The sequence below is a fragment of the Pan troglodytes genome, chromosome 16 (assembly GCF_028858775.2).
Source record: "Pan troglodytes isolate AG18354 chromosome 16, NHGRI_mPanTro3-v2.0_pri, whole genome shotgun sequence".
NCBI classification, from domain to species: domain Eukaryota; kingdom Metazoa; phylum Chordata; class Mammalia; order Primates; family Hominidae; genus Pan; species Pan troglodytes.
Window position 1 is genome coordinate 70674816 of NC_072414.2, and position 12742 is coordinate 70687557.

The 12742-nt window shown below is 50.3% G+C and overlaps 1 pseudogene; it reads left to right on the forward strand.

Moving 5' to 3' along the window:
• The first annotated feature begins 639 nt into the window (after positions 1-639).
• Positions 640-8650, forward strand: LOC100614089 (golgin subfamily A member 6D-like; annotated as a pseudogene).
• The last annotated feature ends 4092 nt before the right edge of the window (positions 8651-12742 follow it).

Sequence of the window (12742 nt, forward strand, 5' to 3'; positions counted from 1 at the left end):
ATTGTGATTATCTTATTGGAATGTTGGATAATATAGTCCACTTCATTAAACATCAAGCATGCTATGGATTTTCCATTTTTATAGGAGTTGTATCTCAATTGAGGTAACACTGGTAATTCTTGTACTTCATTTGAAGATGAAAAATGTAGGCCAAAATCATAGACCTTGCGTAAAAGCTGGATAATGAAGACAGCTCTGGTGGAACATGTAGACATATGCACACTGATACACATATATAAAAAGTATAAGCACATATATTTTTTAAAGTTTATTTTTAAAGTTTTAAAGCTTTTAAAGCAAAAGCCAGCCCCTCCCCTCTCCTGGAGTGGGCAGCCCCTCCCTGCTCCTGGAGTAGGTAGGCCCCGCCCCTCTCCCCAAGTGGGTGGGGACAGCAGTTGCATGGGCAGCTTTCCTTGTGATGCCACAGGTTCCTCTGGACACACTGCTGCCTGGCCACGCCTCCTTTCCCTTTCATCTTTCTCATTGACCAATGGGCTTGGAGCATTAAGGCCCCGCCCCATTCTGCATTACAGTGTGGCCCTGGTTACACCTCCTCTGGCTCAGTCACACAGCTGCCTGGTAGGTGACTGGAGGTGTTCGCTGATGTGGCCCTAACCCTGCCTCCCTCCCCACCCCACGATGTTAGAAGAAACTCAACAGAGTAAACTGGACGCAGCCAAGAAAAAAGTAAAAACGCATCAGATCATGGCCCCCCCAACCCAGCCACAGATCCCCTTTGATGGCAAGACCACTGCCAGAGTCCATACCAGCCCTTAGGCACACCGGGCTGGGTCCCCCCACACTGGCACCTCTGTGCTCCCCCCAACCAAAGTCTTGTCAGTCAGTCCCGCCCCTTCAGCAAGCAGCTCAGGCCCTGCCCTCACCAATCACCCCAGGGTGACTTTGGGCGAGTGACTTCTGGGGCTCCCGGCTCCATACTCAGCCTTCACATCCTGCCACCCCAAGCCCGACCTCCCTGAGTTCTTTGGGCTCACCTCTCCAAGGACCTGGGTCCCCCAGCCCCAGGCCCCACCCTCACCAGTCATCCCTGGGTGACTTTGGGCTGGTGACTCCTGGGGCTTCCTGCTGCAGACTCTGCTCTCCCCTCCTGCTGACCCAAGCCCGACCTCCCTGGGCTCTTTGGGCTGGTGTCTCCGTGGACCTGGGTCCCAGCCCTACATCCCCCTGCCCCATTGTGAATCGGTGACTCAGCCATCACACTGATGTTGTTCCCTCCCTCCCCTAGGAGGAGTGGAATGTAGTGATGTCACAGTCTCCCCAGGAACTGTCATTACTGCTTCAAAACCGGCCTTTGATCTTACAACCCAGTCCCCTAAGCATTCTCACCCCATTTCTGGTTCCTCTGGTCACAGCACAAATTTCCAGCTGGAAGGGGAATGGGGACTATGGGACCTAGGGGCAAGAGGTTTCAGGCTGCCTTACTCCCTTCACATAGACATTGACAGCGTGAAAAGCCTCCAATTCCCCGTGAGCTCAAAACATTGACAGTATCTCTGGGTGGCAATGGGAGAACAGGTTTGGTTTGATTTTCTCCCAGGCTTCTACTCTCCAGAGAGACTTTAACATTATTTTCTCAGTTCTCCACCTCATATTCTAATTCTTCATGGTTCTGGGACCAGACTGCCCTTCAGTCAATGGTCGCTGGAGTGAGATTTGCTCATCTTCTGTGGAATAGATCTTGGGAAATTGAACTTGACAGCTTGAATCTTCCTCATATCATCCCAATCTGGGGTACTGTGAGTGCCACAGGATAAATGTGGGAGATCTTTCTGAAGCATCAATTTCCCTTGATTCCCTTGAGAGAGAAAAAGCACTAATGTACTTAGGGAAGACAGTCACATAGGTTTCTAACAGTATATCAGACTTCTCTCTGAAATGAGACTTGAGTTGTCCTCTTTTGGATAAATTCCCAGATTTAACAAAAAAGCTGCCTTCTGCCATGAGGACACATTGATATAAAAGTTTAAGAGGTACTGGTGCACTTCTTCACACTAACAGACATGTGAGGATGTATGACTGTAACCCACACAGAGTGCAGTTCCTGTCTACTTAATGTTTACTTTTCTACCTCTGCCTCTAGTTTTGGTCCCTGGCAGCTGCTGATTCATGGCAAAACCCCAGAGCTTGGAGTCAGAAGACTGAGTTTAAGTTCCATTATTGCCCCCGCCCTTTTTTTTAGCTATAATATCCATCCCTCTCTGTCACTAAGTGATCGTGACAACACCTTGTAGTTGTTGGTGGCATTAAATCAGATGGTTTATAAGAGTATTTTGCAAAAACTGTAAAGGAGAATGTGGCTGTAGAGGCTGGAAGTTCTCATGTGTATTACTGCTCTTCTTTCCCACAGCTAAAAGAATATCAGCAGAGGAACAGCCCTGGTGTTCCAGCAGGAGCGAAGACAAAAAAGAAAAAAACTGGCAGTAGCCCTGAGACAACCACTTCTGGTGGTTGCCACTCACCTGGGGATGTGAGTCTTGGCTGGCCAGGCTCCTGGGGACAGGGGGCCCAAGGGGCAGTGGAGGGTAATTGTTAAGCTTGCTGGGTACTGGTTAAGAATTCTGGGTTTGAATCCTGCCTCTCCATCTTCTAGAGATCTGATTTACGACAAACTGCTTGAGCTCTTTGGGCCTCTCTTTTCACATCTGTAAAATAGGGGGAGTATTGTTTGACTTCCATTTGTGAAGTTTAAATGAGATTCCTTATGGTTGTTTTTATGTTAACCCCTAGTATGTGGCCTGCTGTAAACACCCAGGATACCCAGGAAATGGTCATTGCTGTTTGATTTTCCTGATCCCCATTCTCAAGGGGAAGCTGGGCCAATGAGTACAGCCACTTGCCATCAGGCTGTCCCTATAGGAGTCACTGAAGGGGGCCCAGGGTGTGGTGAAGAGAGCCCCAGACACCAGGAGTAAGAGATCTAACTTGCCACCAGCTTGTTGGGTGACCACAGAAAAATCACTTCTTCCCCTGGGCCTCAGTTTCCTCTTCTGTAAGATGATACTGGATAAGATCAGTGTCTTTCAAACTTGTTTTTTTAGCTGGAGCCCCCTTAGTTCAAGTGAACTCTTACTCAGGAGTCTGTTTTTTTTAATGGAGGTGGAGGTCTGGAGCTCTACCAGATTCATCGCCCATGTCCTCGGCCTGAGGAGAGGGGTCCAGTGAGTGTATTAAGAGCTGCATTGGTCAGCTGACTCCACTCTGTGACTGCATCGCTCAGGGGACTTTTCCATCTATTTGTTCCTGCCCCTGGCAAGGCAGCAGGTGGCCATTTGGAAGAATGGCACAGGCCATGATTTTAATCTCCTCTGCTCTTCTTCAGCGTTTTGTTTTGCTGAACCCACATCTTCCTCCTACCCTGATTTTCTTGCTTCTCTCTAAGCCACTTCTGTCTTTCGCCCCCTGCCCTTTTTCCCTTGTCACCTCCTGTAGATTCAGGACATTCTGAAGGTGCTGGTATCCAACCTTAACCACTCCAATGGGGCATTGGACAAGTGGAAGGTGAGGCAGTGCCAAGACCCTTCTCTGGCTTGCTGTCTCCAGCTGTGCATGGCCCTGAGGCTTCTCTGGTTTAGGGGATACTTGGCCTCTGCCTTGTTTTATGTTGCTGCCATTAACCTTCAGCCTGTTTCTGTCTGCTTCTTCACCTGCTTGATCGATTGGGTTTTTTCCTTCCTCGCATCTTTTATCATCTTGGAAATGTTGAGACCTTAAAGTTTAAAAGTAATTTGGGAATAACAGACAGTGCAGGCATGTGGGATTTGGGGCTTTTTTTTTTTTTTTTTGAGACAGAGTCTCACTCTGTCACCCAGACTGAAGTGCAGTGGTGTGATCTCGGCTCACTACAACCTCTGCCTCCCAGGTTCAAGTGATTCTCTTGCCTTAGCCTCCTGAGTAGCTGGGATTACAGGCACCTGCCACCATGCCCAGCTAATCTTTGTATTTTTAGAAGAGACGGGGTTTCACCACGTCGGCCAGCCTGGTGTTGAACTCCTGACCTCAAGTGATCCACCCACCTCAGCCTCCTAAAGTGCTGGGATTACAAGCATGAGCCACCATGCCCGGGCCCTTGCTGTTTTTACACTTTCTCTATATCCATAACTGTTTCCTATGTAATCTTTTTTTGAATTTCTCATTTTTATTACTCCCGCATCATCTGTTACCCTGAAGGATCTGGAGGTAAGAGGCCCTGGGTCAAGGTGCAGTGACCCTGCAGGCCAGCCCTCCAACCTCCTCTCACAGCAGGGGCCGGGTGCCCCTCTGCCAGCTGAGACAGCCCGACAGCCCACACACACCCCAGCCGTAATGATTGTTCTTTTTACCTCTCCCCACAATCCTCCTCCAACTCCTCCTCTCTGCATGCGCCTCAGAGCCGGTACCAAGAACTGGAAGTAGCCCTGGACTCAAGCTCCATGACAGTCAATCAACTAAATGAAAACATAGAATCATTGATAAGAGTCCAGTGGGGTCCCGTGATTCCACGCTGCAAATCCTGGGCTTTAGTTCCCCTTGGGGCCCTGAAGAAAGGAGCTGGGGGCCCCTGGTGCCAAGGACAAATGGGGAGCTGGAGCACCCAGGCCTCACCTGGAGGGACCCCAGAGCAAGGAGCATGCAGCATGGCTCTTCTGTCACTGCCCTCTTTGCCGACTCTCTTCTCCAGACCCCCACTCCAATCCTTGCCACACATGCCCTGGGGTTGTCACCTCTCAGGGAAGCACTAGCCTGACTGGTTGTCAGGGGCCCCGTATTTCTGCCCTGACTCGGTCCCTAATTTGCTTTGAGTCTGGAAAAGCCACCTCTCCTCCTTGGGCTCATATTTCTGGAGGAGGTAAAGCATCAAAGGTCTCTGTTAGCTCTGAAAGTCTGAGATTTAAAGGCCCCTAGAATGGAAACCTGAGGGCCAAGGGCTCCTGTCTGTCCTTTTCCATCCTATATCTGCTGTGAAGAACCATAACTGTCCTGTATGTGCTCAGTAACTGTTTGTGGAATGAAGGCACCTTTCTAAATCACAAGCAGGCAGAAGGGTGGGCCTTTCTGAGTCTCCGTCTCTAGAGGTTTATGTTACTGTCCTTTTGAGAGAATCCAGATTCAGACTTTGAGTTCTGTGGCTGTGGGCAAAAGCCAACAAAGACCCAAATCCTCTGTCTTTGGGAGCTTGAGGAGAGTTGACTAGTTCTTGCCATTGGTTCTGAGAACATTGCCTTTAAAATCCATTCCTGACCACTGCTTACCACTTCCTGGTCTGGGGAATAGAGTTGAGGGGGCCACTCTCAGTCACCTGAATTTGACTCTCCCCACAGAAACAACAGAAGAAACAAGTGGAACATCAACTGGAAGAAGTAACGTGATTTCTTTGCTTACAACATGACTGCTGGGTTTGGGGGGCACTCAGATGTAGAGGCGCCAATCTCGTCTCACCCACTCCCAGCGTGGGGAAGAAGGCTCACCCCTCAGATTCCACCCCATTCCCCCCACAGGGTCCCTGATAACCGGGTCCCATGGGTGGGCCTGTCCTGGGGCATTGGTGGCATTCTGGGGGCATGTCTCTTGCTATGCCATGTCTGCCTCCCTGTGGTAAGAGCCCTGTCTTCCTCTTCCTATAGGAAAATAAAGCAAATAAGGAAATACACAAAGCACAAACGGAGCAGTTAGAGGTGAGTGGAGGGTGGGGAGTTTTCTCCTGTCCTCCGGAGAATGTTTCTTTCCTTCTCTTTCAGCACTTGCTTGGCTTTTCTCCCAAACATTCAATTCCAGGCAATCAACATCCTCACATTGGAAAAGACAGACTTGAAGACCACCCTTTACCATACTAAACGTGCTGCCCGACACTTCGAAGGTGGGAATCGGGGCATCCCGTCATCCTTCAACCTGGCATTTTGACAGGTCTTTAGGGGGAGTCCTTTGGGCCCCATCTCAACCTCTCTCATTACAGAAGAGTCCAAGGATCTGGCTGGCTGCCTGCAATACTCCTTACAGCATATTCAAGAATTGGAGCGGGCTCTCTGTGCTGTGTCTACACAGCAGCAGGAAGAGGACAGGGTGAGTCCAACCAGCTGCCCCATCCCCTGGCAGCCCCTTCCAAGATGGAGGAGTGAGCCTAAAGGTCCCTTCTGCAGGATAGAGTGTCCTGCCCAGAAGGCAGCATGCTCATTTCTCGCTGCTTTTGTGTATGGTTGTTAGAGGCAGCCTGGGGCTGAGTCAGCTGCTGTGGGTGAGTTGGGGGGCACTATGGGGAGTGAGCACTGGATGCAGAGCTCAGAGGCCAAGTTCCTGCCCTGCCTTTACCTGGCTGTGGCCTTGGCCAAGTCCCAGGTGGGGTATTTGGTACTTGTACTGTGAACAGAAGAGTACCTTTTGTATGTTACCATTTCTGTATAGAGAGGAAAGGTGTGTGTGTGTGTGTGTGTGTGTACTATGATAAGATACATAAAATATGTCTGCAAGCGTTCCTAAAAAACTCAGGAGAGAGTAACGGGGTGCCTGGGAGACACCTCCCTTCTGTACCTTCTGAGTTTTGGACTATATGAATGTATCATCCTTTCAAAAAGTGAACAAAAGATTAATTTTCCCCTTCCTATCTGTGCTCCCACCCCCAGCAAGAAAAATGGGCTTAGAGAATCAGATAGACTCAGGTGTTCAAATCTCAGCTCTGTCTAAGTGATCTTAGGCAAGCACTTAACTTCAAATACTCCATGTTTTTCATCTACACAATAGAGGTAATCCTAGTAACTGTCTCATATGGTGGTTGTGAGGATTAAATGGGATTGCTAGCATGGAACCTGGTGAAGCACTCCATAAAGGTTCAAACAGTGGTAGTAATAACAGTAATAACAATAGCAACATTATCTGATCTCTCTGGGCCTCTGTTAGCCAGCTGTAAATTCGATCTCTTTCCCTGTCCCTTCCAACTTTACTGAGTTCTTTTAGTAACCAGGCCACAGGCTTGGAAATGCCTTGATCTTTACTGACTGAGTTGTATATTGGCCTAGCCCTAGCCCTTTTAAGGGGCACTTCCCGGGCTCCCCAGATCGAAACTTCTCACTCTTCACCATCCAGTCCTCGAGCTGCAGTGAAGCGGTCCTCCAGCAGCGGTTACAGCAGACCATAAAGGAGCAGGCACTGCTGAACGCACACGTGACACAGGTGAGGCTTTGCAGAGGGAGGGATGTGGAAGGAAGATGACCCCAGTTGGCCAGGAGCAGGTGAGGACCAGTGACAGCCCTTCCTAACTTCTGTGCCCATTTCTTGCAGGTGACAGAGTCACTAAAACAAGTCCAGCTACAGAGAGACGAATATGCTAAACACATAAAAGGAGAGAGGGCAGGAGAGGATGTGGAAAATGTCTGTGGAGGTGAGACCTGACCCTTCAGCCCCCATCTTAGATAGGTCACTGGATCTTTCTGGGCATCTGTAAAATGGGAATAGTACAGCCAGAGGTGGTCATGGGTCTGGGCTTTGTGGAGATGGGGGCAGAGATGGAGATGGTAGCCTGTCCAGCCACCAGCCCCTCTCTCCAGGGCCCTTTCCCCTGTGCTTTCGGCAGGCTCGCACATTGAAGGAAGAGAAGAAGCGTGACATACATCGGATACAGGAGCTGGAGAGAAGCTTTTCTGAACTGCAAAACCAGATGGGTAAGATGGGACTGGTGTGACCTGGGAGCAAGACTGGCATCAGAGGTCTGTGGGGGTGGCTTAGAATGCCCCAGGGAGGTGGGTGGATGGAAGGGCTTTGAGGCAGAGGGAAAGAGGTCTGTGCCAGCAGATGGCAAGTTTTGTCATCTCCATAGCCTCAGGGTCCCCATAAGCAAAAAGGGAGGAGTGCTCGTTGTCAGCCACCCACAGTGCTCTCTATGTGAAAGTGGCTTGGAAACTGGCTACCATCGGGTGTGAGGAATCATTAGCAGTGAGGCCATGGCCATGGGAAGCCTGAGAGGAGCTCTGCATCAAGAGGAGGGTTTTTTTTTTGTGGGAGGGGTGGGTAGGGGGGGAAATCCAGAGGCTTTTATTGCCTGCTTCATTTCTCAGCTGAGCCCCAGTCCCCGGCACCCCCAGCAGGGACCTCTGAGTTGGAGCAGCTACAAGATGAGGCCAAACAGCTGAGGAAGGAAGTGGAGGGACTGGAGGGAAAGCTCCAATCCCAGGTGGAAAACAACCAGGCCTTGAGTCTCCTGAGCAAGGAACAAAATGAGAGGCTCTGAGAGCAGGAGGAGCGGAGGGTGCAGGAGCAGGAGAGACTGTGTGAGCAAAATGGGAGGATTCAGGAGCAGCAGAAGAGGCTGGGGGAGCAGGGTGAGAGGCTGCAAAAGCAGGAGCAGAGGCTATGAAAGCAGGAGGAAAGGCTGCAAAAGGAGGAGGAGCAGCACGAAAGCAGGAGGAGAGGCTGTGGGAGAAGGAGAGGCTACGAAAGCAGGAGGAGAGGCTCACACTCTCCCAGAACCACAAGCTCGACAAGCAGCTGGCCGAGCCACAGTGCGGCTTCGAGGATCTGGTGGGTTGCCCCACCTGGGGAGCCTGCCCTCATCCCTGTCCCTCCAGGCCTTTGTTTCCCCACCTGTAAAATGGGGCAGTGCAGCCCTCACATGAAATGGTACTTCTAAAGGCACCTGTGAGCCAGAGCTCATCAGGCCCTCCTCTGATGGCTGTGGGGGAGAGGGGATGATTTTTCTAACCTGCCTCCACCTTTCCAGTGACATGTGAGGCAGACACCAAGTTCAGGGGTCTCCAGCTGCAGTGGATGGCCACTGATTGCTTCTGTCCAGAACAACGAGAACAAGAGCACACTGCAGTTGGAGAAGCAAGTAAAGGAGCTGAAGGAGAAGCCAGGCGAGGTGAAGGATATGGTAACCTCCACCCCATCCAAGAAGGGCTGGGAGGCGGGCATCAGCCTCTGGGGAAGGGAGGTGCCAGGCCAAAGGCAGCTCCAGCTGGGGGGCAGGTGACCCCAGCACCCTCCAGGGCAGCCCTATGACTGTTTCTTGCTTCCTGCCCTCTGACTTTTAGAGGTGGGTAGCCCTGGGCTCCTCCCAGGTCTGGACATCATCATCCCAGCTAGAGGCATGGATTCCCCCAGTCACAGGGGAAGAGACAGTGGTACAAGAGGCTCCTTATGCGGGGCACATTGGCTCGCACCTGTAATCCCAGCACTTTGGGAGGCTGAGGCAGGAGAAGCACTTGAGGTCAAGAGTTTGAGACCAGCCTGGCCAACATGGCAAAACCTCATCTCTACGAAAATTAAAACAACAATAAAAAATTAGCCAGGCATGGTGGCACATGCCTGTAATCCCAGCTACTCAGGAGGCTGAGGCATGAGAATCGCTTGAGCCCGGGAGGTGGAGGTTGCAGTGAGCTGAGATTGCACCACTGCACTCCAGCCTGGGCCACAGAGTGACACTGTCTCAAAACAAAACAAAACAAAACAAAACAAAAAAGCCTCCTTAGATTCAAACTGGATTCCGACCTCGGTTCCACTGGTCACCATTCAACTACTTTTCATCTCTTAGTCTCTGTTTCTGTAAACTTCAAAAGGAAGTTAGCATTTTCCTTGCAGAGGTGCTGAGGATTGAATGAGAGAATACCTGGAAAGCATTAGGCATATAGCACACTTAGCAGATGGTGGTTGGCTCCCTCTGCTTTTCCACCAGTCTGTGGCCTACAGTTTAAATGGTGGGAAGAAGGACATGAGATTTGAGGCTGGGGAAGGAGGTATGGGGTTCTAGGCAAGGGAGGAAGCCTCTTAGGCCTGGAGCAAGGGACCAGGGTCCTGGGCAGGTGACAGAGCCCCACAGTGCCCTAGCTACCCTATTAATGGGCCCAGAACCTGGAAGCCAGCCACCATGTGCCCTCATGCCCAGGGTCTTCCTGCAGGTGGAGATGAAGAGCCAAGAGTCTCAGAGTCTGCAGCAGCAGCGAGACTAGTACCTGGGTCACCTGCAGCAGTACGTGGCCACCTATCAGCAGCTGACCTCTGAGAAGGAGGCGCTGCACAGGCAGTTACTGCTGCAGACCCAGCTTGTGGACCAGCTGCAGCAGCAGGAAGCTTGGGGCAAAGCGGTGGCTGAGATTTTAACATTTTAAAATATGAATACAGTAGTTTAAAACAAAGAAACTGGAGGAAGGAAAAGTAGAGAAAGAGATGCCAATTCCAGTCCAAACCTTTTTTTGCCAAGTTTTCTTAGAATGACTTTTACCAATTGATGAATTCCTGTAAACAGAATGTATAATGGAAATACTGAAACACTGTTGCCTAAAGTGGGATTATTCACTGCTACTGTGATGCTACTGTAATGTAATAAATTATTAAATTGTTGCAAAGTGCTGTTTTTGCCTTAAAATTTTATATGTCTTGAAAACTATAGTATTAAGAGTATTGAGACTGTGAAAATGCTGGGGACACTTGGCATGAGATAATCAGTTTTTATTTTTATGAAATTGTAATGTAACTATGCAAGTGTGTTTATTAAAGGAACAAACTAAAAAGAAGTTACGGGAATTTTTAAAAGTTGTGGGATGAAAAAGTTATGGGATAAAAAATGCTGTGGAAAAGTTGTGGCAAAAGAAGTTGTGAAAAAAAGTAGAAAAATGTTTTATGAAAAGTATTTTAAAAAGTTACGAAAAGGAAGTTATGGGATTTTTTTCTAAGTCATGGGATAAAAATAAAAGCAGGCCCCTGTCAGCATAAGCCTGGAGAAGCGGGGCTGGAGTCTCCGTCACTACCATGTACCAACCACCCCTTCCCAGTCACCCCTTTACCATTAGGGTAGCAAGACAAGACCCCTGTCTAATGGGGGGAGAAAAACAGACCCTTTGGTACCTTGACCAGGGCTGAGTCCTTAAATTTCTGGATGATGATGATTGTTATTTAAGAGCCAGAGGCTGGTAGAGCTGGTTTGTTTGGAGGAGGCCTGATGGCCTCCCTACTCTCACCAAAGCAACTTTTCCCTCAGGGGGCTCCCATCTTATTCAGAGAGGCAGCTGGGGCAGGACAGTGGGGCTAACTGTAGAGCAGGCGAGGGCTCGGGCTGCTGGGGTGGCCCCCCTTCCCCAGTGTACATATAGTATCTGTGTAACATTTTGTATATTCCAGGGGGTAAGGCCACTCCTTGTATCGTACCTACCAGAGGCTGGAGCTGGAATATGAGGAGGAGATTCTAATCATTATTTACGGCTGGGAAACTTATTTATTGATAGCATAGGACAGAGGAAGGAGGATGGGATGGGGTCCTGGCTGCCTTGGTGATGCGACTCCTGTTTATTTTGCTTTCCATTTTGGAATAAAGGGATTTAGCCAGACTGCTCAGCGTGGTGGGTTCCCATTTCCCTCACTGGGTCCTGGAGTTTGCGCCACTGAATGAAGAGCCCCAGAGTGAGCATGTCCAGCTGGGCTGTTGGGGACCTTCCAGGCCTGTTACCTGTATGCTGCCTGGTGACACCTGGTAGATTGCATGGGGATTGCTATGGTGCCTATGGGGCACAGTCCGGCCCTGACAGCCAACAGGCTCAGAAGCCTGATCTAGCGGTGGCTGGGAAGGCAGATACGAGCACCCAAGGCCACTGACTTCCATGCACCCCAGTCGTCTTCGGTTCCGTCCCCTTGCCTCCCTCTCCTGTCTGCACAGGGTGGCCTGTTCTGTCTGGCCCTCTAGAGTGTCAGCTGCCCCGCAGGCTCCTCCAGTCTGAGTTCATGGTCCTGCCCCCTAGTGGCCAGAGTTGGCTTCACAGGATAAGAGCCAGCTAAGCTCCAGGGGCTTTCCAGGAAAAGTGTCCCTTGGAAAGGGTGTGGCCTTTTCACCGCTCCCAGCAGCACCCTAGAAATGGCTTGGCTTTTTCCCTCCCCTCAGCTCCACAGAGAACACAGCCAGCAGAGGACATATTCCCCGTCATCCAGAAATGGGTTTGATTCTCAGCCAAGGGACAGGAGGACTGGTAGAGACTGTCAGGCCACACAGCTGCCTGCACAGCACCCCCATGCATGGTGGGGGGTGGGAGGGATGGCGGGGGGTGGGACGGATGGCGGGGGGCTGGCTGTCCACAGGCTGGGCATGACAGGCAGGCTCATTGGAGGTGGCACACTTTGGAGGGGCAGTGTCAGGGGAGACCTTCCTCTTGTTGGGCCACAAGACTCCACAAGGACAGCACGGTGACTGATTCCCAGTGCTAGAGGCGAGGTGGTCGGCCATATGTAGGTGTGTGTGTGTGTATATATATATATGTGTGTGTATATATATATGTATATTTATATATATATTTATATATGTATATTTTTATATATATGTATATTTATATATATATGTATATTTTTATATATATGAGTATTTATAGCTATTTATAGAACAGGGCAGGGGCATACCACAGAGGGGCCACAAGTTTTCAGCAATGGTCAAACCTGGATGTGTCAGCTCACCACTACAACAGACTAAGTCACCGATGAAGGGTGCTGGCTTTGGGGCTGGGGAGCCACTGTCAAGTCACAGGACACCCGCCCAGGCAGGCTTGGAAAGGGAGGTCTCTGAGAAGAGGAGGATCTCTTTAGAGGTTGAAGTGGGGCTGGAGCTCTCAGGATGGGATGGACTTGCCTGACCCAATCAGTTGGCAGTTGGAGAGAAGCAGAGAGAAAATAGGAGAGAGAAAAGCAAGCAGAGAGCTGGTGATGCAAGCGCAGAGCACGGGCATGTCACAGCAGCTGTGGGAGGGCTGGGGAGGGGAGCACGCAGGTGCGGGTGTAGCAA